We start from the raw sequence: 27,833 nt of genomic DNA, 5'->3' as shown, positions 1-27,833 counted from the left end.
GCGCTGAGAGGCGAGGGTACCCACTTCTTGTTTCCTGTGGAAGATGGGGGGGTCAAACGCGGTTTAAAGCGATGGGTTTTTAGCGCTAATGTTCCAGTGGATCGTAATGAGATGGGCAGCTGTCTGTTGAGAGTTGTGCCCACACCTTGTTTACCCCCCCCCCCCCGATCTGAGCTAATACTCAGGTCACGCCGAATGGAAATTGCGCCACTACTCTGCCGCCTGTGACAGAGGTTGTCCGCTTCTGCCACCCCCTCAGCACAGAGGCCGCGCCAGCTTCCCGCTTCCTTCCCCAAACACCCCCCTCCCCTCCCCCTTGTACTTTCGGGCAGACGGACCGGGTCGGCGGAGCAACCATTCCTGCCAATTCTCTTAATGAAGAAGTTTTTACAGTGGCCTGCTATAAGCTGCGTTTCACCGTCATGGCCAATCTCAAGGGTGGGGATGAAATACTTTGGGGTTCCCTGTGGCCTCCGGTAGAGAGAAAACGTTTTAATTTATTTATATTAGCTTCGTGGCTTTCCCACCCTCTTTTTAGGTTGCTTTTCGGGCGACGAAGAAAGGACGGTCTTTGCGTTATTGAATGTTGAGATTTGCGTCATTCTTAACTGAGAACTGTACTGTCAAGCGCCTTGTGGGTTCAGTTTTCATGAGTCGTGTCAAACGTCATTAGAAAATCCAGATCGGATATTAAGGAATGGCATTTCAAAGCTCAACTCCAGCGTGGTTTTCTTTGCTTTCTAGGCATTTTTTTGTTGGCGGGGGGGGGGGGGGGGGAAGAGTCATTTCAAAGTTGATACCTGCAGAGGGTATACTAGTTGTTGTTCCCTGACAACGAGCACAAGCGTTACTTGAGGATAGGACATTTTCTGTATGGCATAGTTTCAAGTCCTTTTTTTTATGCATCACTGTTGCCAGTTTCTCTAGTGAATTTAACCGCAAGTATCAGTGGATGCACTCATCCCTAGGCCTCTGCCTCTATGATGTGCTACCTTTGAGATTGAAACATTGCTGTAGAGTGTGAATACGAATGTTGTGATGACTTACTAGACCAGAAGCAAAAATGACGGTTCAAAGTACAGTACAGCCCTCCTTTAGACTGTTTTCCCCACCAGTTTCGTTTTAAATAACAAACTATTTGCTGTTCATTATTCTGCCGTACAGATTTATTGACATTTTTAAAACAATTTTTTTCTGTGTTCCAAGAGAATCTTGTGGAAGAGCAAATTGATTGCAGTAATTAGTGCCAGCAACTAACCTGTCAGGTAACTGAGAGAAATGCAGGAAGAAACTTTTTTGTCTGGGAAGTAAAGCCTGGTTGAGTGGGAGGGGAGGAATGAAACGCAGAGTTCCAAGTTTTAAATGCACTGTTTTTTGGTAGAAGGTTGGGAAGAGGCTCCTTCGGATATCAAATATTTTTATAAACAAAATTCTGTCAACTGTTGACATTTTAGCGAACCCCGTCTGGTGTCTGAGTAAGTGCTCTGATTTAGCACTGCACTGTGCCAGACTGCCAGTTCCTCAGTGTAATCTCTTCTCCCTGATGAATTAGGCAATCCCACTTCATGATACCCCTGAGGTTACTGCAAATGAACACGGTGCTCTTGGCTAACTAAGTGAAAACATTTAATTCAGTTGCACCTTTTTGCTTTTACTCTTGGTGGCAAGTTGCTTTGTTGGGGCACCAGGTGAGAAAGGATCGAACTTTGCTGTAATGAAATAGCCCCCAACCAACTACTGTGGCTTGGTGTCTGGACTTGCAGCTGGAAAATGATTGTTTATGCAAGATGTCAAAGAACTGTTAGTCTTTGTAAAGCATTGAGGCCCCTCCCCCTTCAGCAGAGAAAAGTATGTGGTCATAATGTCTGCTACTGATATCATGCAAACAAAATGATTCCTCTTTGAAATCACTAAAGTTGTGGTCAAATCATCAAAATTGGCCTGTGAACTTTCAAAGGATGTTGCAGTTCAGTAAGTAATTTTTAGGATGGCTTACAGATCATGTCTGTAGTATTCAATGGCAGTATTCATTGTTTGGATGGTGTACAGCTATTTAGATTTAATCAGTGCCATATCACTGAGTGATTCAGAGAGCAGCAGAACATTCAAGAGAAGCAATGAACAATAAAAAGGAATAGAAATGTGCTTGGAGGAGGAAGAAATTAAGGTGATGTTTTCTAAATCGCTCTACCTTTTAACTTTCATGCAGGTTGAAAATACTGAAGGTTCAAATGCTTAAAGCATAGTATGTAGAATGAGCAGCCATTCAGACTCTCAAAGTGGAGTTTGAAAAAGGTTGCAATAGAGAGGTGTAGCTGGACTGAGGGAAATTATTGAAGATTTTGAAACTAAACTCATGAAGCAATAAGGACTGGATTGAAGAGGGCTTGCTGTTAGGTGAAAGCAAGTAAAAGTTTGCATAGAGCATAGTGTATTGTGAAGACGTGAGAAACATTTGAGGTGGGAGCTAAGTATGATGAATAAGGTTTTAGTTGGTGGAGGTGTAATAGGTACAGAAGCAGGCTACGTTCTCAAGATGGAAGTGGACAATCTTTGGTAATGGACTGAATGTGGAGTTTGAAGTTCTGAACACTGTCAGCAGTTAGAAAATTGAGCCATGGAGGGAACAGCTGGAGGCCAAATTCGAGTTTCTGGCAAAATCTAATAAGAATTTCTTTTCTGGCTGATGTTTATTTGGAGCAAGTTCTGGCTTATCAATGACTTCAAAAGACCATCCTGGTATTGTAAGACCATAAGATGCAGGAGCAGCAGTTCAGAGCATTCCATCCACTAAGTCTGTTCCATCATTCAATGAGACTGTGGCTGGTCAGATAACCCTCGACTCCACTTTCCTTGATTCCCTTATTGATTAAGTATGTTCAAAACTGAGGTACATTTTAATGACGCAGTCTTGACAGCCCTCTGCAGTAAAGAATTTCACAGATTTGGTGAGAGAAATACCTCCTCATCTTTGTCTTAAGTTTTAGTTGTTGGAAATTTGAGAGAATTGATAGAATGGCAAAACTTGGCAAAGTATTGAAGTGATCACCATATTTGCCAGTGACATAACATATGAACTGTATGGATAAGGATTAGGAGAGTGTTAAGGAATGGAACTTTGGAGGAATGCATTGTTCTGAGGGTCACTGGACTGGAAACGTTACTTCTGATTTCTCTTCAGAGGCTACCAGATCTGCTGAGCTTTTCCAGCAATTTCTGTTTTTGTTTGATTTATTCAGCATCCGCAGTTCATTCAGTTTTCATTTCTGGATTGTTCATGTTTGCACACAGAGGCAGATAGAATGATGGGCATGAAAGGCTGGACTAGAGAAGAGATGATGGGGTGTGCCAAGATTTCAGTCACATAGGTTTTATTTTAGTTAGAGTAACTTTAGTACAGTTAAGATGGGTTAAAAAGTCAAGGAAACTGAAGTTTAACAGGGGTGTCAAGAGGCTGAGAAGGCAGGGTCTGTCATAGTGAAAATAATTTGGATGGAGACACTGGACCTCTGTTTTGAGTAGTTCAGAAATGATGCTTGTTGAAAGGTTGTTAATAAGATGTTTTTCTTAATTGGTTTGATGGAGTTTTGCATGTTTATACAGTTATAGTATTGATTATGCAAAATATTATCATAATTAGTAAAATACTAATCTGTTGAAAAATGTCAAAGCTTCATGAATTGTTTTAAATATAACACTCATTTCCCAATAAACAAATTATTTTGGTACTTTGGGATTTATTTATAGAATTACTAGTGATTGACTTGTCTTGCTGTCCATCATAAAGATGACCTGAACCTTGGCTCAGCAGTAGTGCTCTCATTTCTGAACCAGAACATTATGTTTGGATCAAATCTCACTCAAGGCTTGTATATAACACAGACTGATGCTTCAGAACAGACTTGAAGTGCTATGCTGTTGGAGGCATTGCCATTAAGATGGGACATTAAACTGTTGTCCTGCCCACCTGTTTGAATAGATGTAAAAGATCTATTTACCCTGTAGCATAATAGGTCAGTAAAGTTGATGCCCGTGGAATAAAAGGGACAGTGGCAGCAATGATACAAAGTTGGTTGAGTGACAGAAAATAAGGTATGAGTGAATGGTTCTTTTGTGAAGTCAAGCATGGTACATGTAGTGTTCCGTATGGGTTGGTACTTGCACCACTACTCTGTAATGTACACTCAAGTTTAGATCATTAATATATAATATACAATTTCAACATTTGCACACATAGAATTTGGGATTATTGTGCATAGTGAAGATTGTGATAAACTTCAAAAGGACATTGGCAGGATGCTGGAATGAGAAGACAAATAGTTTGAAATGAAATGAAGTGGTTCATTTTTTTTGTTGGAAAAATGAATGAGTTATAAGTCATAATTCGAGGCTTGTAGGTGCATAATTACCCGGTAGAAAAATGGTTGAAGTTGGCAAAGAAGAAAGGAAGTGCTGTGAAATGAAAACACAATCTTCGGCTTTGTGAATAAAGGCATAGAATGCAAAGATAAAGAGGTTTCGATGGGCCATAGAGAAAACACTGGTTTGATCTCTAATGGAGTTATCATCAAACACGTATTCAAACCAGTTGAGAGAGAGGCCAAGATGTCTAATGTCAACCATATCTGAGCTTTTAATTAAAATGGGAATAATATAGATCTTTCCACCTTGGAAGCAGTCGGTTGAAAGCTTGACATATAATGTTACAAAGAGTATGGAAAATGGTAGATCTGTAGGATTATTGCGTTATAAATTTTGTTTTGAGTAGGACCAGGAAGCCACAGTCAAAAAATATTTGATGCAATTCTTCATGCAACAGATGGAATGAGTTACAGTGAAGAATAATGGAGACAAAAATCCTAAATTATTTGAATACAGCAATAGAATTTGATGGATTGGTGAGTTAAAATAGGTTGATGGTATTCCACAACCATATTAATCTTGTGAACGTTTGAACTTCCAGTCTGCCCATTGGGTGTGTATACATAATTCCTTTCAATGCGAAGATCCTTTTGCATATCTTCATGAAGAATCACCTAATTCTTCTTTTGGTTTGTTCTGAAACATAATGCATTGACCCCACAGTGATGATTCTTTATCTTCTGGGCTTATTCCTATTGTAGTCACTTGAAGGAATAATTGTGCAGCTAGATATTGTACTTTGAGTTAGTAATGTGATTTTGCCACTGAGTTGCAAGTTCTTGATGTTGAATGTAATCTCAATGAAAAGGTACCAGTTCTATTTCATCATATAAAGGAGAATTAGTGTTTGAGAACTAAGAGGCTACATTTTCTGCCGTTGTGGGTATGACAGTAATCATGAACAAAACAGACTACTAGATTTTTCTGCTGGGAAGTTATAGTTGTTTTGCAGTGTAGATAAAGTTGCTTATTAAGATTACATTGAAGTATTGACACAACTGCCTATGTAGTTTAAACTTCTGATGGACAATTAACTAGTGTCTGAAACCCTTTGAAAACGTCCCCAACTCTTGCATCAGTTGGAAACTTTGGCTGCATCTAACAAATTTGCCAGAATAAGTTGTAAAATTTAAGACTTGCTGTAATTCCATGCTATCTATAAAGCAAATACTGTCTTGCACTCTTTTTCCCAATCAACTTCCATCCCTACCTCTCTTTTCCAGTGGCTGGTCCAGTGTCCCCCTCCCCCTCAAAGTCCCAGAGATCTCAATCCGACTGAATCCGTCCCGAATGCTCCCCTCCACGCATCTCCTTCATATACCTGTCAGACGCTCCATCTAGCAATCACCTCCAATACAGGCCATTCTATTATAATGTGAGTTTTGTCAATGTGAATTTACTGTAATATGATTGCCAATTTGGGAACACTGTTTCTAAAGCATGAACTTTTAAAATGTGCTTTGGTTGTAATGCGATTAAATCACCAATACTTTAAGCACTGTGTTTCTAAAGTGTGATTTTTTAAAAAAAATTTCTCTCTCTCTAACGTGGGATTCCACAAGAACGCAATCATCGTGTTATAGAAGGACTGCACTTAGTACCTGTCAAAGTGGCTTCAGAACCTTTAAACTATGAATTGTGGTACCTATACGGCAAAAGTGAGTGTAAATTGTGCATTGATTATGTCTGCTGTTGTCCCCAAAAATTCTTGTACAGGACTTCCTTCAGTTAGGAAGGCTTCTGGTACAGAATTTCACCTGAAAAGCATCTTTAGATTAGGTGGGCAGATTTTTGTTCAAGTGTGTCAGAATTCCTATTTCCAAAGCAGAACTGTAGATTACAGCCGTACTGTCTGATAACTGGTAGCTGAGTGACACTGGATTAGACCCGAGGAGATCTTCTTTGGCATGTCTTCTTTTGCTATGCTTACAAGAAGTGTGGTAAGGATTCTATTTTAAGATTTAATGTCTTGTAAAAGAAAAGTAGAACCAAAATATCTACATTCTCCCAACCTTGTAGAAGTTTTTATGTCCGTATTTTTAATTGACCTTTAAGGGATGTTATAACATGCTCCGGAACAGGTTGAACTTAAAAATTCAGGCCTCTTTGTCCAGAAATAGGGATGCTACTACCATGTAACAAGAGCCCCAAAGTTTTTAGATATTCTACAAGTTTATAGGTAGTACATATATTTCATTGACAGCTTGTTAGTACCTCTTACTGTTTTAGTTAGTAGAGCGATACTCTTTGTGTTAAGGATATAATGCTGTGTGATCCATAGTAGCTGCTGTATACAGGGGAACCTCGATTTATCCGAACGTGATGGCACGCACTATTTCATTCGAATAATCGATTTATTCGGTTAATTGATTAAATGCCTTTTCTCTGGGGCTCGGAGTTTTTAAAGTCTGCTCCCCGTTCAGGAGACCAGCAGCGCACGGTGCGACCTCCCAACCCCCCGCCCCCGTCCAACATCACCCCACCCCCAGCACTGCCCCCCGCCTCTGTCCAACACTGCTCCCCACTCTCAACACTGCCCCCCCCCCCCCCATTCAACACTGCCCCTGCCCCGTGCATCATTTCCCCGCCCCCAAGTGCACCCAACACCGCCTCCCATCCCCAACACTCCCCCGCCCAACACCGCCCCCAACCATGTACACACCCACCCCACTCTCTGGGGCAGCTGGACTGAACATCAACAACAAGACTGCTGCAGTTGCCTTTTGTGCGCACACACGCGTGCGCATGCGGCTGCACCCACAGCCGCATTACTGCAACATTTTGACAGGTTCCACCTTTGCTCTGTACAGGACAATGTTGGAGAGATTATCTGGGGAAGAGGGGCAGTTTTAGGGTACACCCCTCAGTAGAGCTCCAGGGAAAGTGTGGGGGGAGAGAGAGGGCAGGCAGTCAGTCATTTGGAGACTGTGCCTGTTTAATCACTGTAAACAAAAGACTCGATCACTGTTGGAAACACGTCTTTGATATAATGTTTCCATCAGGACCTCAAGCTCTCATTCGGATAATCTGATTTTTGGATAATTGGTATTCCTCTGTATGTTGAGATTATATTTCATCCATGCTTTCATTTACTCACTGCATCGCCCCGGACAAATACACTTCATCAAGAGATATGTATACTGAAGTTGGATTGTGCAGTTTGAGTGCATGGTTATTTTTACTCAACCTGTTTGGTCATATTTGGCACACCTCTGGGGTGGAAGGTTCATGTTTAAGTCTCCTCTACAGGGTGGGACAATACTAGTGTGCCAGAAGTAGCCTTACCCTCAGCATATATACAGGGAAACCTCGATTGTCAGAACATGATGGGTGGGCACTATTTCGTTCGGATAACATTGATTGATTGATTGATTGATTGATTGATTATTTGGTTAATTGATTAAATGCCTTTCCTTTAGGTCTCGGAGTTTTTAAAGTCTGCTTCTCGTTCAGGAGACTGCAGCAGCACATGGCGAGCGAGATGCCACCCCCAACCAAGTCAACACCCCCTGCCCCAAACCCATCTGACATCACCCGCCACCCCCATGCAACACCCCACCCGCCCCCTATCAAGTCAAACACCCCCCCCCCGCCCCCAACCCCATCTAACACTTTTCCCCTGCCTCTAACCCTGTCCAACACTGCCTCCTTCCCCCCGCCCCCCGCCCCCCCCCCCCCCAACCCCATACACACCTGTCCCAGCTGTGGGGCAGCCAGACTGGACACCAACAAGACTGCTGCAATTGCCTTTGTGGAATAAGTCTCCAAATAGAGCATGTGCACGCGCACACGCAGCCACAGCCACACACAACTTTTTACTGCAATGCTTTGACATGTTCCGTCTTTGCCCTGTGCAGGACAGTGTTGGCGAGATTATTTGGGGAAGGGGGGGTTTAAGGTACACCCCTCTGTGGAACTCCAGGGAAGGTGTGGGGGGAGAGAGTGTGGGCAGTCAGTCATTTGGAGACTGTGCCTGTTTAATCACTGTAAACAAAAGATGCGATCACTGTTAGAAACACGTCTTTGATGTAATGTTTCCATCGGGACTGCGAGATCTTCTTCGGATAATCTGATTTTCAGATAATTGATATTAGGATAATCGAGGTTCCTCTGTATTGTGCTTAGCTTCCTAAGATTCGTGGTACTATTCAATTAGCTGTGCAAATGGAATATTTTTTCCTAATCTATAACTAAGTTTTGTCTAGAAACTTTGCTTGAAATGATTGCTAACAGTAAAATGAAAGTGGTTACATTTGTTTCTGTGTTTTTGTACTCGTGTGTACAGAGGTTGGAAAATTATTTTGATTTATAAAACAGATTTTTATATCCTATAATCAGAACATAAAGTAAAATGAGGGAGGGATTAAGTTTTTTTTAATGCTCAGATTCATTTTAACAAACCAAAATTTGAAGCAAAGTACTTATCCTGCTGATGTTCTATTGCTGTTTAGGAAGCAACGATCATTGTTCACAGTGGTGCAAATTAGTTTGGAAGTTCAGAACTGTTTGATAAAGAGAATGTCAAATTTTAGCCTTTGTTTTTGTTTCACCTTATTTTAATATTTTGAAGAAATTAATGATTTCAGTTTATGTTTGGTAGTAGTAGTGGAAGGCAGTGGCATCATAGTAATCGTGATCAAGGGACCCAGGCTAATGCGGGAGGACATGGGATCAGATTCCACTATGGCAACTGGTGGACTTTAAATTCAGTTACTAAGTCAGGAATGAAACTTCCTAGTTTAATGTTGACCATTAATCCAGTGTTGATTGTCTAGTTCATTGATGTACGTTAATTTAGGGAAAGAAATCTGCTGCCTTTTGTGGTTTGGCCTATGTGTGACTCCAGAGCCACTTGCTGGAAATGACCAAGGCAAACCTAACCCTGTCTGCCTTGCAAAGTCCTCCGTGCCAATACTAGGAGTGTTGCCCTGCAGACCAGTTAAGCAACAGCCTGAAACACACACAGAACTACACCTTCACATTACAAGACACTACCATCACCAAAAGTGGTGATGACACAGTGGTACATTAGGAGGATTCCTCAACTAACTGGATCACATGAAGTCTCATGGCATTTCTCAAACATGTGCGATTAAACCTCCTGCTGATTAGTTGATGTAGGTGGTTGATGGTAATCAGGTATTCCTCCACGATGAACAACAATTTGAAGAAGCAGAGGTACAGAAGCTTGGTCAGGGCTGTTAGCACTCCTAATGACTAAGCTAGCTAGGTCCTAAAGGACATGACCCCTATGTTGAGGCTGAGGCATGTGGTGAGGAAAGCAACAAGAGGGAAGAAAAACCTATTTGGCCCTTGTCCTCACCAATCTACCTGTCGCTGATGCATCTGACCATGACAGTAAGTAGGAAGAGTGACTGCCACACAGTCCTGTTGGAGATATAAATTGCCTCTTCATGTTGGGGATACCCTTCATTGTGCTGTGCATGGCTACTTCTGTTTTACCTAAAGAGAGGATTTGAACAGATCAAGCAACTCAGCTGGGCATTCAAGAGATGCTGTGGACCAGTAGAAGAACTGAACCACAATCTCTAACAACATGACCCAGAATATCTCTTACTTTACCATTATTATCGAGCATGGCTCAGTGAAGAGTGAACAACAGCACTAGATAGCTAAACGTGAGGGGTCAAAACTGGTAAAACTACAACACCGGATTAATTGCAAGCCAGACAGTGGAAGCAGAACATGATTAATAGGGCACATGGATCTCCCAACCTAAGGATCCCATCTAAGTACTGCAGTTTTTCCATATCAAGGGGAGGCAATGGTCTAGTGGTATTATTGCTGGACCATTAATTTAGAGACCTACATAATGTTCTGGGGACCTGGGGTTGAATCCCACCACGACAGATGGTGGAGTTTGAATTCAATAAGTATCTAGAATTAAGAATCTAGTGATGACCATGAAACTATTGTCGATTATCAGAAAAACCCAATTGCTTTGATCATGTCCTTTTTAGGGAAGGATACTGCCATCCTTACCTGATCTGACCTACATGTGACTCCAGACCCACAGCAATGTGATTGATCCTTAACTGCTCTCGGGGCAATTAAGGATGGGCAATAAATGCTTGGCTAGGGAATGAATAAAAGCAAAAAAGAATCCAGTCATGAACATTATGGGCGGCACATCTCACAGCGCCGGAGACCCGGGTTCAATTCCCGCCTCAGGCGACCGACTGTGTGGAGTTTGCACATTCTCCCCGTGTCAGCGTGGGTTTCCTCCGGGTGCTCCAGTTTCCTCCCACAATCCACATATGTGCAGGTCAGGTGAATTTGCCATGCTAAATTGCCCGTAGTGTTAGGTAAAAGGGTAAATGTTGAGGAATGGGTGGGTTGCGCTTCGGCGGGTTGGTGTGGACTTGTTGGGCCGAAGGGCCTGTTTCCACACTGTAATGTAATGTAATCTAATCTAATCTAACATTAGCTGTTTAATTGTCCACCAATCTATAGGACGAGACTCCAGTCCCAGTAAGTGGTGTAGCCAATACATCTGGTACAATATTTGTAATCATTGTCAGCCAGCAGTGTTAAATGGATGGTACATTTCAGCCTCCTCCTAAAGTCTCTGCCATCACATAGATGCTAATCTTCAGCCAATTCAGTTCTTACTCTTGATATCAAGAAACTGCTGAAAAAATTGGATACTGCAAAGACTATTTTGCCCTGACGACATTTCCGCAGTAGTGTCCTTAAAATCAGCTGTACCCCAAGCCAAGTTATTCTAGTTCAGGTACAACACTAGCATCGACAAAGTAATGTGGAAAATTGCCCGGGTATGTGTTACCCACAAAGAGCTGGGCAGTTATTGGCCTGATTGTTGTTGAGTCAGAGTAGACAAATACAAAGTGAGATATCAAATGGCAATTACTCAACAACAATATGCTTACTGATATCAGTCGGTTTATGTTTTGCCAGGGCCATGCAGCCTACATTTGCAGCCTTAGTTCAAATGTATACAAAAGAGCTGAACTCCAGAGGTGAGTTGACTGTCATGGCCCCATTCTCCATATCTATTGCAAGAGGAAAAGATAAGCAAACTATAGCTAATTTGGACAGAATTTAGAGATGAAGGGAAGGAAGCAAGAGAATGGAAAGATAAGCAGATAAAACAGTAAGACAAAGTAACCAAAGTCTGTTATAATAGTGGACCCAGAATGGAATCTTTTTTTTAGGTCATATGTTTTAATTTTTGCATGAGTTAATGTGGTTAGTGACTGAAACATATTCACATGAGGTTGGTGTTGTTATAACAATAAAATATATGCTTAATTACACAAAGGAAGAAAAACAAACGGCCATAATAGTTTGACAGATCTTAACATAGGTTGAAACTTTTGTTTTCATGATTTTTTTCCAACACCATCCAATTCCAGAGAAATTAAATTCCTATTGCTTGAGTGATATTCCACAGCATTTTTTCTTTGAACTGTGGAGATAATTTTATGATTCCTTTCTGGGTTCACTGGCATGAATCTTTCACAATTTGGGTGAACTCAACTTTCTCAGCTCTAAAGGTTTGTAGATTTGTATCCAATTCTCTTTGACTTGGAAGTTGCACACTAAAGCACTTCAATTAGTGTGATTGGTTGGCTTGAAGTTAAATTTAAAAACTTGGTTCTCAGAAGAAAATTTGTTTTCTGAACTGAATTCCAAGTTCTCCTGACTTTGTACTTTGGAAGCTTCTGTTCTCAAGTCAAAAACTATAAACCCAACAGTATAAACTTTTTTATCTGATGACACTTGCAAGGTTTTTCCCAGGCACTCAACCATAGTCTCTCACTTTCTTGAAACTGATATAGTTAAGTCACTGTTCCAAATTGACTTTCTGACTTTTTTTTTAAGAAAAGGAAACACTTCACAGGACAAATGAAAATTCATCTGCCTCTATCTTTACAGGGTTGTCGATGAGTTACAGGCACGTTGGAACAGTCAGTACTTTTAAATGACAATTTACAGAACAAGATGTCTTTTTTTTAAAAAGGAGCAGTTCTTCAGGGCTAGCAATATTGAGATCATAGTATCCCTACAGTGTAGAAGTTGGCCATTCGGTCCATATCGACCCTCAGAGCAGCAAACCACCCAGACCCTCCCTACCCCTGTAACCCTGCGCTTCCTATGGCTGATCCACCTAGCCTGCACACCCTGGACACTAGGCAACGTAGCATGGCCAATCCACCTAACCTGCACATGTTTGGACTGAGAGAGGAAACCAGCATGCCCAGAAGAAACCCCTGCAGATACTGGAGAAAGTGCAAGCTCCACAGACAGTCACCCAAGGGTGGAATTGAACCAAGGTCTTTGGTACTGGGAGGTAGCAGTGTGAACCACTGAGCTGCCATGTTGCTCTGAGATCTCCAAATTTAACTAAACCTTTGCAGTCAAGTGTGAATTTGTTGTCTAATTTCTACTTGAAATCGAGTGAGCTTTGTTAGCCTTATGATGATTTTTCCATAATTCCAGAGTCCTACTATGTTTGCTTCAGTGCATTGCTTGCAAATGCTGTGGTTACTGTTCAGGCAAATGTAGCAGCCATGTTGCAAGCAAGATCAATAAACAGCAATAAGGCAAACAATGTTGAGAAGGTGCTTTTCCTTTTTAAAGCATGTCTTAAGATTTTTAACTGCATATTGTAGTTTTAATTTTAACATCATCTCCAATATGGTTGTTCTCCCACATGCACTGAAATGTAACAAAAGTAATTAAACAGGGATTGAATTTACTTTTGTTAATGTATGAAGTCTGTGCACTAATAACTGAGCTAATTTGGATCTGTTGAATTCTACTAACACAATGAAATTTGTACGCTGGGCTAAATAGAACACAAAACATGAACCCTTCCTTTTACTGCTAGAGATACTGGCTACCATTTCGAGCATTTTCTAACATTTTGATATCTCTGGATTGTTTGCTTTTGGTCGAGGTGAAGCAAAAATGAGAGTACAGCAGAAGAGGCTGGGATTCAGATGTACATTTGTACATAAGGCATACAAGGCAATGGGCCAAGTGCTAGAAAATGGGATTAGAAATATTTAGGTGCTTGTTTTTGACTGGCACAGACTCAACAGGCGAAAGGGCCTTTAAACCTCTGAGTCAACATGGAAGCTTTATGAAGATAGTATCAAATATTAAAAACAGTTCAAAATACACTGGGACAGTTATATCAAAAATGACTGCTCTCAAATCAACAGGATGCTGGTGATACAGTAAGCTGCTTCATTTGTGTGGGCTCTCAATACTGATTTCATTGCACAATGGATAAATTAAATATCAGTGAGTGAGTTTCCACTCCAAGAACATTGTCAAGTACTTACATTAGATGTTTCCTTGGGTCTAGGAGAACTATTCTTCTGTGGTGAAAAATAGTACATAGTCATTTATATTCATTCCATCGCTTATTCTAAGTCAGGAGTTGGGGTAAAGTTTTGTTTGCTTCTAAATGCTGTAAAATATTATTGGCCTGCTTGTTGCAAAGTTTAAAATCACTGATTTAATATTGTTATATATAAATATGTTGGTGACAGCCTAGTTACTTTGTGTGGTGTTTGGAGTTGTGAATGTTGTTCTGCATTGAAGGAAGTCAACAGCAGATGAGGATGAAGTGATAATAAAAATTCAGTGGGAAATGCATTTTATTTGCTTAATATCTAGAATAAGAAAAAGATACCATGAACCGTTAGGTTAATTGTTTACAGTTGTATAATTACATATAATGTCATGTACATTCCTGGTTCCAAATGTGCAATTAATGTTAGATTTATAGTAGTCTAATTTTGTGCCACAGGGGAGAGTAGAATGGAGGCAGAGATTGAAATGGAATGATGTGCTTGTATAATACATTTATGTTCTTAATATTTTAAATCCAGAAAGGTAAATGAAGATTTATTTTCTTTAATGCAATAATATTGAGCACTGAAGTTGACTGACAACTGAGAAAATCTACAACATCAAACTGAAGTGATGAATTGGGTTGTGGTTATCTATCACCTGTTACTACTTTGCAGGTGTATTTTAAGTCCCAGTGCCTTTAGAGGCTCTTGTGATGCAGTGGTAGTGTCCTTACCTCTGAACCAAAAGGCCTGGGTTCAAGTCCCACCTTCATCAGAGGTCATAGAGATGTACATCATGGAAACAGACCCTTCGGTCCAACTCATCCATGCTGACCAGATATTCCAAACTAATTTAGTCCCACCTACCAGCACCCAGCCCATATCCCTCCAAACCCTTCCTATTCGTATATCCATCCAAATGCCTCTTAAATGTTGCAATTGTACCAGCCTCCACCACTTCCTCTGGCAGCCCATTCCATACACGGACCACCCTCTGTGTGAAAATGTTGCCCTGTAGATCTCTTTTATATCTTTCCCCTCTCACCCTAAGCCTATGCCCTCTGGACGCCCCCGCCCCAGGAAAAAATTCTTTGTCTATTTACCCTATCCATACCCCTCATAATTTTATAAATCTCTCTAAGGTCGCCCCTCCGCCTCTGATGCTCCAAGGAAAAAAGCCCCAGCCTGTTCAGCGTCTCCCTGTAGCTCACATCCTCCAAACCCTGGCAACATCCTTGTAAATCTTTTCTGAACCCTTTCAAGTTTCACAACATCTTTCCGATAGGAAGGAGACCAGAATTGCATGCAATATTCCAACAGTGACCTAACCAATGTTCTGTACAGCCGCAACATGACCTCCCAACTCCTGTACTCCATACAGTGACCAATAAAGGAAAGCATATCAAACGCTTTCTTCACTATCCTATCTACCTGCGACTCCACTTTCAAGGAACTATGAACCTGCACTCCAAGGTCTCTTTGTTCAGCAACACTCCCTAGGACCTTACCATTAAGTGTATAAGTCCTGCTAAGATTTGCTTTCCCAAAATGCAGCACGTTGCATTTAGCTGAATTAAACTCTGTCTGCCACTTCTCAGCCCATTGGCCCATATGGTCCAGATCCTGTTGTAATCTGAGGTAACCCTCTTCGCTGTCCACTACACCTGCAATTTTGGTGTCATCTGCAAACTTACTAACTGTATCTTGTATGCTTGCATCCGAAACATTTATGTAAATGACAAAAAGCAGAGGACCCAGCACCGAACCTTGTGGCACTCCACTGGTCACAGGCCTTCAGTCTGAAAAACAACCCTCCACCACCACCCTCTGTCTTCTACCTTTTTTGAGCCAGTTCTGTATCCAAATGGTTAGTTCTCCCTGTATTCCATGAGACCTAACCTTGCTAATCAGTTTCCCATGGGGAACCTTGTTGAACGCCTTACTGAAGTCCATATAGATCACATCTTCTGCTCTGCCCTCATCAATCCTATTTGTTACTACTTCAAAAAACAATCAAGTTTGTGAGACATGATTCCCAATGCACAAAGCCATGTTGACTATCCCTAATCAGTCCTTGCCTTTCCAAATACATGTACATTCTGTCCCTCAGGATTCTCTCCAACAACTTGCCCACCACCATCGTCAGGCTCACTGGTCAATAGTTCCCTGGCTTGTCCTTACCACCTTTCTTAAATAGTGGCACCATGTTAGCCACCCTCCAGTCTTCGGGCACCTCACCTGTGATTACCAATGATATAAATATCTCAGCAAGAGGCCCAGCAATCACTTCCCTAGCTTCCCACAACATTTCTAAAGTACTCCTGATCAGGTCCTGGGGATTTATCCACTTTTATGTGTTTCAAGACATCCAGCACTTCCTCCTCTGTAATATGGACGTTGATGTCACCATCTATTTCCTTTCTATATCTTCCATGTCCTTTTCCACGGTAAATACTGATACAAAATACCTCGTTTAGTATCTCTCCCATCTCCTGTGGCACCACACAAAGACTGCCTTGCTGATCTTTGTGGGGTCCTATTCTCTCCCTACTTACCCTTTTGTCCTTAATGTATTTGTAAAAACCGTTTGGATTCTCCTTAACTCTCTTTGTCAAAGCAATCTCATGTCCCCTTTTTGCCCTCCCGATTTCCCTCAAGTATATTCTTAATGCCTTTGTATCTAAGGATTGACTTCACTTGATCTATGCCTGACATATGCTTCCTTCTTTTTCTTAACCAAACCCTCAATTTCTTAGTCATCCAGCATTCCTTCCACCTACCAGCCTTTCCTTTCACCCTAACAGGAATATACTGTCTCTGGATTCTTATTTCTGAAGGCTTTCCATTTTCCAGCCGTTCCTTTACCGGCGAACATCTGTGCACAATCCACTTTTGAAAGTTCTTGCATAATACCATCAAAATTGGCCTTTCTCCAATTTAGAACTTCAACTTTTAGATTCGTCTATCTTTTTCCATCACTACTTTAAAACTAGTAGAATTGTGGTCGCTGGTCCCAAAGTGCTCCCCCACTGACACTTCAGTCACCTGCCCTGCCTTATTTCCCAAGAGTAGGTCAAGGTTTGCATCTTCTCTAGTAGGTACATCCACATACTGAATCAGAAAATTTTCTTGTACACACTTAACAAATTCCTCTCCATCTAAACCCTTAACATTGTGGCAGTCCCAATCTATGTTTGGAAAGTTAAAATCCCTACCATAACCACCCTATTATGCTTACTAATAACTGATCTCTCCTTACAAATTTGTTTCTCAATCTCCCGCTGACTATTAGGGGGTCTATAATACAATCCCAATAAGATGATCATCCCTTTCTTATTTCCTCAGTTCCACCCAAATTACTTTCCTGGATGTATTCTCAGGAATATCCTCCCCCAGTACAGCTGTAATGCTATCCCTTATCAAAACTGTGACTCCCCTTCCTCTCTTGCCTCCCTTTCTGTCCTTCCTGAAGCATTTGTATTCTGGAACATTACACTGCCAGTCCTGTCCATCCCTGAACCTATGATCTCCCAGTCCCATGTTCCTAACCATGCCCTGAGATCATCTGCCTTCTCTGTTAGGCCCCTTGCATTGAAATAAATGTAGTTTAATTTATCAATCCTACCTTGTTCCCTGCTTTGTCCCTGCCTGCTCTGACTGACTTGCCTCTTTTCTCAACTGTACCAGCCTCCGATTGATCTCTTGCCTCACTATCTCCCTGTGTCCCACAAACCCCCACCTTACTAGTTTAAATCCTCCCGAGCAAATTTCCCTGACAGTATATTAATCCCCTTCCAATTTAAGTCCAGTCCGTCCTTGTACAGGTCACTTCTACCCCCGAAGTGATTCCAATTATCCAAAACTTTGAATCCTTCTCCCATGCACCAGCTCCTCAGCCATGCATTCACCTGCTCTATTCTCCTATTCCTACATTCACTCGCTTTTAGCACTGGGAGTAATCCAGGTATTACTACTCTCGAGGACCTCCTTTGTTTTTTAGGTTCCTGCCTAACTCTCTGTATTCTCCCTTCAGAATCTCAACCTTCTTCCCTTCCTATTTTGTTGGTTCCATTGTGTACGATGAACTCCTGCTGGTCCCTCTCTCCTTTTTGAGAACATTCTGCACCCTCTCTGAGACATCCTTGATCCTGACACCAGGAAAGCAACACACCATTCGGATTTTTTTCACTGCTGGCCATAGAAACGTCTGTCTGTGCCTCAAACTAGAGAGTCCCCTATCACAATCGATCTCTTGGACCCCGACATACCTCTCATTACATTAGAGCCAGTCTCAATACCAGAAACCTGGCTGTTCGTGCTACATTTCCCTGAGAATTCATCACCCCCCACATTTTCCAAAACTGCATACTTGTTTGAAATGGGAATAGCCCCAGAAGACCCCTGCATTACCTTCCAACCTCTCTTACCTTTCCCAGAGTTAACCCATCTCCCTGTGTCTGTGTGTCTGCGACTTTTCTCCCTTGCTATAACTGCCATCCATCACACCCAGTTGCTCTTGTAAATTCCTCATTTCCTCTGTTGCTTGAACTGTTCCATTCGATCTGATAGGATTTGCAACCAACTGCATTTATTGCAGATATAATCCTCAGTAATCTGTAAACTCTCCCTAAACTCCCACATTTGACAAGAAGAGCATATCAGTCTACTAAAGGCCATTTTTGTTTCTTCCAATCTGCAGACCCAGAAAATAGCCTTGTCTTATTCTTCTTCAAAGCACTGCTCCAGGCTAACTTATTACTTATGGTTTATATTTTTTAGTTTAACCAAGAGACATATCTCAATAAAACATATAATCAAGAAAGAACCCACTCTATTCACTAATACAGACTTATAGCAAGGTCCCTAGGCCACACGTAAAACTATCACTTATCTATTTCTGTGCTGTGACCTTTCCCAAAAAGGTTCCTCCATGAACAGTTGTGACTTTCACTGTTTGTTAATTTTCCCAGATGCACTCAGTGTCCAGTGATACATGAATTAAATAGCTTTGTCGGAGATCTCTGAACACGTACGTTTGAGCAAAATGTAGCAGTGTCTTGAGGGTCTTGTGATGCAGGGTATATCTCTCCCTCTGAGCCAGAATTCAAGTCCCATCCGACTCTGGAAGTATGCAATAGCATTTCTGAACAGGTTGATAGTCCCAGTCTCTTAGCTTTTGTGCAGCATTTCTCTATTTGCCATGGCCACCAAGGCTAATGTAGCTTCTTGGTACTTGGAATTAGGAGAAGAAATTCCAAGGGCAGCACGGTGGCACAGTGGTTAGCACTGTTGCCTCACAGCGCCAGAAACTCTGGTTCAATTCCTGACTCAGGCGACTGACTGTGTGGAGTTTGCACATTCTCCCCGTGTCTGCGTGGGTTTCCTCCGGGTGCTCCGGTTTCCTCCCACAGTCCAAAGATGTGCAGGTCAGGTGAATTGGCCATGCTAAATTGCCCGTAGTGTTAGGTAAAGGGGTAAATATAGGGGTATGGATGGGTTGCGCTTCGGCGGGTCGGTGTGAACTTGTAGGGCCAACGGGCCTGTTTCCACACTGTAATGTAATCTAATCTAAAATCAAATCTGAGCACACAATCGTGTTAGTGTAATTGAGTATGGTGCTTGGATGAGAAGGATCAAATTAAGCACCTATTTGATCAAAATTCTCTCATCTGTATTTGTGAAACAGGTATTAAACTCATTGGAAATAAATGATAGTAACAAATGAGATCGTTAAGCTCCACATTCATATACGTAATGTGGATCTATGCATAAAGTGCTTGCTTCTTAAATATGTTCATGATTATGAAATGTGTGGTCTGAAGGAGCCGTCCTCATTCAGCACCATTTGTAATATAACTTGCGTATCTGTCCTGAATGAATACTCTGTCTATAAATGTACTTGAGCTCAGCCTTTGGATATTGCATCTTGAGGGGAGATTTTGTTTCATTACTTTTGGCTCTCCTCGGGTGATTGCATAAATAGATAGCAACTGTCATACAGTAACGTGCAGGTTTGAAGGGGGAGTGTGGGTTCACTCATTGGTTTCACTTTTGGAAAACTGGATTACAGTGGTGTCACTCGAGCCATTTTTGGTGGATGTGTAGATTATGGGATTCTGGCTTTTACTACTCCTTTCTCGCTAACGTTGATAAACCGGTAATTCTAATACCTGCATTTCAGCTAAGGGAGTTGTCACTAACCCAGTCTGGATCACTAATCGGGAGTTGTTTCAATAAATGATGTATTCAGTACATTAAGCAATGAAGAGATTGAATGCAGCTTAATTCCTGTTGAGAACATTGGAGCAGGACTAGATCATTAAGGCCCTTGGGCCTGCTTTGTTATTCTCAATCATGGCTGATCATCAACACAGTGCTGTTTTCCTGCACTATCCCCATATCCCTTGATGTCATTGCTTACTAGCATTCATACAAAGTCTATCAATCTTGAATTAACTTAATGACTAAGCATTTATCAACCTCTTTGTAGAGAATTTTAAAGATTCACCACCTTCTGAATGAAGAAGTTCCTCAGCTCCTCAGTCCCAAATGAATTGTCTTTTATTCCGAGTTTATGGTCCCTTGTTTTGGCCCTAGCAGCCAGAGGAAACATCATTTTAGCATCCACCCTGTGTAGCTCTTCAAGTATCTATGAAATTTTCTCTCGTTCTTCTAAACTCCAGATAATACAGGCTCAAACTCTCTTATGACAATCCACCAATTCTGGAATCTGTTTGGTGAACCTCTGCTGGATTCTTCCTATGGCAAGTATTCCTCCTCAGGCAAGGGGATGAGAACTGCAAACAGTATTCCAGGTTGACTTTCACCAGTGTTCCATTTAATCTCTGCCCTGTACTCAAATCCTCTTGTAAGAAAAACTAACATACCATTTGCCTTTCAAGCCTCCTACTCCTCTAGTTTTCAGTGACTACTGAAGAAGGACACCTAGTCCCCTCTGGACAATGATATTTTCCAGTCTTTCTCAATTTAAGAAGTACTCAATACCTCCGTTCTGATACCAAAATGAGTAACCTTCCATTTATCCACATGAGAAGCCATTTGCCAAGCACGTGCCCTCATTCAGCCTGTCTAAAATTCTTCTGAAGCTTATTTGACTCCGTCTTGAAATTCTGAATTCCACTAGGCCTTGTGCCATCTGTAAATGTACATATTTTACAATTGGTCTCAATATCCAGATCTTTGGTGTGGATATTGGGACCCAGCACAGCTCCTTGTAATACTCTACAGAGCAAAGCCTGCCAACTTGAGAATATCTCCTTTATTCATACTTGCTGATTTTTGCCTATTATCCAATTGTCAATCTATCTTTCTATTTTACCGTTAATTCCATTGACTTTTTTTTTCAACTAACCTGTGTGGAGCTTTATCAACAGCCTTCTGAAAATCCGAATGGACCACATCCGCTGGTTTCCCCCATGTCAACGCTGCTTATAACATCTTTTCAACTAATTGCCGAACATGATTGTGCTTTAAAATCCCAGTCAGTTACTTTTTTGCCCAGTTATTACCTCTTTAACAATAAATTCTCTAATTTTGCCTGCTACTGACAGCAGGCAAACAGACCTGAATTGTCCATTTTTGTTCCCTTCTTAAATAGTGTGGTTACATTTGCAACTTTCCGATCTGCAGCATTAATAAAATTTTGAATTATTATCAAACTGTCCACCATCTCTGTAGTCATTTTTTAATACACCCTAGGGTGAAGGTCATTGGGTTCTGGGGATTTGTCAACTATCAGTTTCATTAATTTCTTCAGTACTATTTTAATACTTCTTAAAATACTGCTTTATAATTTTGATTTCTCACTATTACTGGGCCCTTGGATCCCAATTATTGCAGGGAGACTTGGATCATCCTCTGATGACAGACACAAAACACTTCTTCAACTTTGCCATTTAACTATTTCCCATTATAAATTCTTCTGTCTCTACGTGGAATATTTGCCTTTACTAATCTTCTTCCTATTTCTGTAGCTGTAGAAGCCTTCATTTTCTTTTAAGTATTTAAGAGTTTCTTGCTAGTTTATATTTATATTCTGTAACCTTTTATCATTTTCTTGGTCCTCCTTTGTCCTCAAGCATGCAAATTTGTGACCTCTTCTGATCTAATACAATCTTTAATTTTGTTAACCATGGTGCTCTCAATTTTCCTTTATGGGTTTTTACTTTTAAAAGAATTTTTTTGAAAACCAAGCATTAATTTTGTAAGTATTAGCTGTTGGCTATCTGCTGCCAGATATTTCAATGTCATTTTCCAAAGTGCCGCAGCCAATTTTCTCATTACTTCATAATTCCCCTTTGTTTAGGTTTCAGATTGAACTTTTTCAAACTTAATGGAAAACTTTGTCTTACAGTGGCCACTATTCTCTAAAGATTCTTTTGAAATAAGGTTATCATTAGCTATTATACTCTTAGCTATTGTATAATAGTATACCAAGCATCCCGTTCAGAAACCCTAGCCACTCTCCCCTACATCAAAGACATCTTGGAAATGACTGCCAGACTATTCAGACCTCTTGGCATCATGGTAGACCATAAACCCACCAACACACTAAAAAAGCAGCTAATGAACTTTAGTTTTGCTTATTGTCTGTATAGGAACCTTAATGTTATTTACAAAATACCTTGCAAGAACTGTAACAAACACCTACATTGGACAAACAGGCAGAAAACTAGCCACCAAGATACATGAACATCAACTGCCACAAAAAGACATGACCCACACTCATTAGTATCTTTGCATACAGATGAGGAAGGACATCACTTTGACACATCCATCCTAAGACCAGCCAAACAGAGACACGCACGAGAATTCCTAGAATCATGGCATTCCAACCAGAACTCGATCAACAAACACATTGACTTGTATCCCATTTACCACCCCCCCTGAGGAAAAAAAACAGAAAATTACATCACCACAGGAAATGATGTCGCCAACCAGAGGAAATCTAAACACATATAAATAAAAAGCGTGCCATACCACCAACGCTTCACCGGAGGCTCATTGATGATGTTATCTAGTATGGTGATGAAGCAGCTGAAAACAAACCTTCCAGCTCAGCGAGCAAACCTACATCCAGAACCTCAACCTGAGCTACAAATCTTTTCAAATCTTGGTAGTGCTAATAAATCTCCTTGCAAGGATATTACACCCAATCTTGTTTAGGTGTAATGCACATATCTTTGTGCAGGTTCTGTCTGTCCCAGAAATGTGTAGCCTTTTTCTAGCCAAGTGTTTATTTGCTTAATCTTACTATTTCTATACACCAACATATTGTACTGGGAATAATGCTGAGGTCGCTGCTTCAGCTGTCCTAATATTCAGTCACCTACCTGACTCTCTAAATCGTTTTTTTTCTTTTTGTTATTGGTACCAATGCCAGACACAATCTCTGGCTCTTCACCTCCCCTAAAGTAATGCCCTATGACTACTCAGTTAAATATACCAAGGAGGCATCATAGCATTCTTAAGTCATGACTGCAGTTACCAAAGCATATGTCTGTTCTCCTAAAAGTCGAATTGGCTTACCACTGTTGCCCTTCCACTGCTGCTGCCCCCATCCCCACCCCTGCGAAATCTGTGCCACAAGTTTGGCTCTTGCTACAAATCACTGAAACATTGTTGTCGACAATATCCAAAATGACTGACCGACTGGTTGGTTGTTGGTTTTAAATAAAATGGAACTATTTTTAGGAAAAGGATATTTTTTTAATGCAAGTACTGTATTCAGATTTGTACTTTAATTTAGGCTTATTACGAATGATCAGCCTCAGGGTGACATAGCAGTTGTCAGTATTGAAACATTCTCAGCCAGGTGTATGCAGATAATGTCTCACTGTGACTGGTCCATGTGTCATTCAGTACAAGAGATAGCTGTGGCCACTCGTCTTAGACACTTGATTTTTCTAAATTTGCCGTCTTTCGTGAATGGTGCTTCCTTCGTTCTACCTTTCAAGACTGATCCAGTAAGAATGTAAACATTATTCAACCATGTTATAATCAGAGTAGTGTCCTTCAACACTGTATGTTGCCGAAATGAACTTGCATAAGCAAATCTGGATCAATTGAGGTTTGGCAATAATTTTGTGGTCATGTGATTAGTATGCCTCAAGGTGAACTATCTCATTATTTTACTGCTCATTTTTATCAGCAGATTCAAGGGCAATTGGAAATCGACAAATGCTGGCAGGGCTAGCAACTTACCTTTCACATAAGTGAATAAAGAATGAAAAAGGTGCATGGGTTGTCCCTTTACACATTCCTAATTTCAAAATTTTGGAAAACTGGTGTAGTATTAGTAAAATGCACCAGAATAATAGAAAGCAATGAAGCAAAAACAACTAAACTCAGTGAATAAAGCTAAAGACCTGAAAAATATGCAAAGCCAAAATTATGATTATAAAATTGATAGGTAGAAGAAATGTCCAAGATGACTTTTGTTCTCTCCTCGCGTCTCCAGTGTCTCTTAGGAATAGAACATGGCCAATTGGCTGATCAATCCTTCCTTGTATGTCATTTTTGGTTATGGCAGTTCTATTTCAAATCACATTCTTCTGCACTTGGTGTTGCAGTGAGACTTGGTTGCTCTGGTTTGTCTGAGATGATAGCATTCTCCGTCTTCCTTCTTAGCATTAACAACTATTCTTTTATCTAATTCCACAGAATCCTACTTTTATCCACATGTTTGAGCAATGGAGTAAATATGTGTTATTCTGTAAATTTATCTGATTGACTTTGCATCTGAGGCAGTGGGTTCAGCTGTCCAGCAACATTTTTGGTTTGTGTAGTTGTTGCTAATTTTTCTTTCTTCCACCCTGTAAAAGCTAATCTGATGAAGCTATTTGCTTTCTTTTACTATTTTAAATGACACCATCCTCAATCCAACTTCACCTCTTAGTTTTCCAAGTGGATTTTCTCCTGAATAGAAGGCCTGTTGACTATGCATATGGGGTGAGAGGATGTTGTGAAAGAAAGCTGTGTGCGCATGTTTGGGATTGAGAAATTTTGGTAGGGAGAGTGTTTGCAAGGAGGGTCTGCTGGCTCAGTGGGATAGACGGCTGATGAATAATTAATAGGGGGGAAAAGGGAAGATTGTAAGAGAAGCTGGAGAGAGATGTTGGGAATTTGTGTGTGTGTAGTGAGGGAAGATGGAGGAGGATCTTGCCCGAACCTTCTAACTTCAGGGAATATGGAGAGTTTGGCAGAAACCTATGTGAGAACATAAAGTAATTTTTCTTATTGATATTTTAATCTACTAATTTTCTGACACTGCAGTGAGGGGTGAGACTTGAACCTTACATCTTTTGAAGTAGAGACTCTACTACTCCACCACAAGTCCCTCAATGATCAAATGTTGATGCAGCCACAATGCCGAGTTTGATTAGCTACTTATCGGTAATTAAGTGTTACCTGCTCCTTTCATGTAAGGCTCCTAAACACATCTGCATCTTTCTTCACGGAGGTTGGATCATTGGAGGGTTGGGTGGGAGGTGTGTGGTGTTGGAAGGGAGGGGAGTGAAATGCTCACAATTTTTGGCTTTGCATATTTTTCAGGTCTTTAGCTTTATTCACTGAGTTTAGTTGTTTTTGCTTCACTGCTTTCTATTCTGGTGCATTTTACTAATACTACACCATACTAACCATTGCAACTAATCCTTTATAAAAATCCGATATCCACTTATTTGGTTGTCTTGCTTAGATTGCAGTTGGTTTTCATAAGCGCTACCCTGTTCTATTTTTCTAGTTGGACTCATGCTTCCTATGCTTTTTTAAAAAAAAATTGTTAATGTTTGGTATCACTGTGACATTTTCACTTGATTTCTTTGTTCTACCATCAAACCTATGGATTTATTTATTTAGTTGCTTAACTTTTGTAAAATTTATCACTGATACTAGCAAACTTTTCAATTCTTTCCCTCCTTATGTTATCAAATCTAACACTTTAAAAAAAAATCCTACGTGTTTTTTGTTTCTGTCACGATTCTCTGCTTTAAGTATCTTCCAGATGCTCCATGATCTTTACATATTGATCAATCCCCCTCGGTGTTACATTTGAGAAATCAGGGCAAGGTGGTCTTTAGGGAGAGGGGGGTAATTGGATCCAGGCACAAAGCCATACCATTTGAAATCTCTATGTATTTTTTTACATTCCAGTGTCCATATTTATACTGAACATTTCTTAAATAAACCTATTGTGCAATAATAACACTTGCTGGCAGTGGTGGTCAGCAATGCCTCTAGTGATGACATGTTGTAATTGCAGTGTGTAATGTTGCTACGATAACTGGAATTAGGACTTTATTACGGACGGAGGGTAACAGGAAATGTATTCTAATGTCAGATATTTATCTAGACTGATATGTGATGTATTTACTTATCTGCTTGTAGTCTATATAAATGCTGTGTTCACAAGTCATTCCTCACTTTATTTCTCAAAGCTGTAAATATAGTTTACTACAGACTGTTCTCTTCACTTCAGAATGTGTTGCCATCAAAGGTGATGTTTCTGTCTCGTATACTTCCATACTTTGTCAAAATCCCAGAACTGTAGTACTGCTTGCCTTCCTTGGTCATTTATTAATTCTGCAGTCTGAGATTTTAAGCCTTCTGTCCACTCAGTGAGCACTGGTTGAAAATAAGTGCATCCTTTAACCCTGCACAAAAAAGATTGGGTCATCTCCAAAACCTCAAACCTTTCTCTAGACTGAAATGAAACTTCAAGAATTATCTCTCTTTGAATGCTGCCAGTGACAAAATTCTACTGGTGACTTCAGAAATGGAAGAAATAGCAGCATGAGTGGTCATTTGCCCCCTCAAGTATGCTCTACCAATTGATACGATCATGATTAATCTCATTGTGGCCTTAACTCCACTTTACTGTCCGCCATCCACAAGCTTGAACTCCATAATCAAGCAACAATTTGTCTAAGTCTGCCTTGAATACTAAACACTATGTGGAGGTGCCGGTGTTGGACTGGGGTGGATGAAGTTTAAAAATCACACAACACCAAGTTAGAGTCCGACAGATTCATTTGGAAACACCAGTTTTCAAGGCACTGCCTCTTCAGGTGGTTGTGGAACAGGACCATAAGAGACAGTATTTATAGCAAAACGGTTACATTGTCATGGAGCTGTAATGATATATTAAACAAATTTCGATTAAGTCTTTCATATTTTAGAAGGTCCCAGCATATCCCATTCTAAAAGGTGAAAGACTTAATCTAAATTTATTTAATGTATCATTACAGCTCCGTGACCCTGTAACCCTTTTGCTATAAATACTGTCTCTTATGGCCCTGTTCCACAACCACCTGATGAAGAGGCAGTGACTCGAAAGCTAGTGCTTCCAAACAAACCTGTCGGATGATAACCTGGTGTGGTGTGATTTTTAACTTTGAATCAGTTAATCCTTGAATATATTTAATATTCAATCAACAAGCACATCGACCTGGACCCAATATACCGGCCACTGCAGCAGACAGCTGGAACTGACAACCGGAAGCGGCAGATTCAAACCACTATAAATTCCAGAGAAAAGATCACAGAAGTGCTTCACAGGAGGCTCCCAAGCACTGAGGATGTCACCTAGACAGGGGACGAAACGTCTGCAACACCAATTCCCAGCTCGGCGAACAGAACCACAACAACAGTTACCCAAGGCTGGAATTGAACCTGGGATGCTGGTGCTGCGAGGCAGTAGTCCCAACCACTGAGCCACCGTGCTGCCCACTAATTGTGCTAAAATGAGGTAGTCTTAGATATAGGCAGGAAGAGGGAAACCTGAGTAAACATGAATGAATTGGATGCAACCATTCGCTTATTCAATCTATTACATAATTTTTCTCGGGATCCAAGTTTTGGCTAGATTTCCAGTGTGGAGGAAGTGACTCATTACAGGTAGTACATGTTTGAAAGACTTCCTAAATTAATTCAATGTAACTTTTTCTGATGTCAGTTAAGTCCCAATTGTTGTTGAATAACATTGAATCTTTTTATTTTATTTTGCCAAACTTTTAAAATTCTGAGTTCTGGATTAATGAG

General features: G+C 40.7%; 1 protein-coding gene across 4 annotated transcripts in view; it reads left to right on the top strand.

Moving 5' to 3' along the window:
• znf800a (zinc finger protein 800a) overlaps positions 1-27,833 on the top strand; it is a 116,269-nt gene that overhangs the window by 2,132 nt on the left and 86,304 nt on the right. Inside the window, exon 1 of one of the 4 annotated variants that reach the window (XM_087997429.1) lies at positions 6,060-6,080. The exons of the other annotated variants lie outside the window; for them this stretch is intronic. The gene's annotated coding sequence lies outside the window, so the exon portion shown is untranslated. Of the gene's footprint in view, positions 1-6,059; positions 6,081-27,833 lie in introns of those variants that run through there. 4 annotated transcript variants of the gene reach the window in all.

Source organism: Chiloscyllium plagiosum, unplaced genomic scaffold, assembly GCF_037043375.1.
Source record: "Chiloscyllium plagiosum isolate Xiang-an unplaced genomic scaffold, Cpla_swu_hap1 HiC_scaffold_19, whole genome shotgun sequence".
Taxonomy (NCBI): Eukaryota; Metazoa; Chordata; class Chondrichthyes; order Orectolobiformes; family Hemiscylliidae; genus Chiloscyllium; species Chiloscyllium plagiosum.
This window is presented reverse-complemented; position numbering and strand designations above follow the sequence as displayed.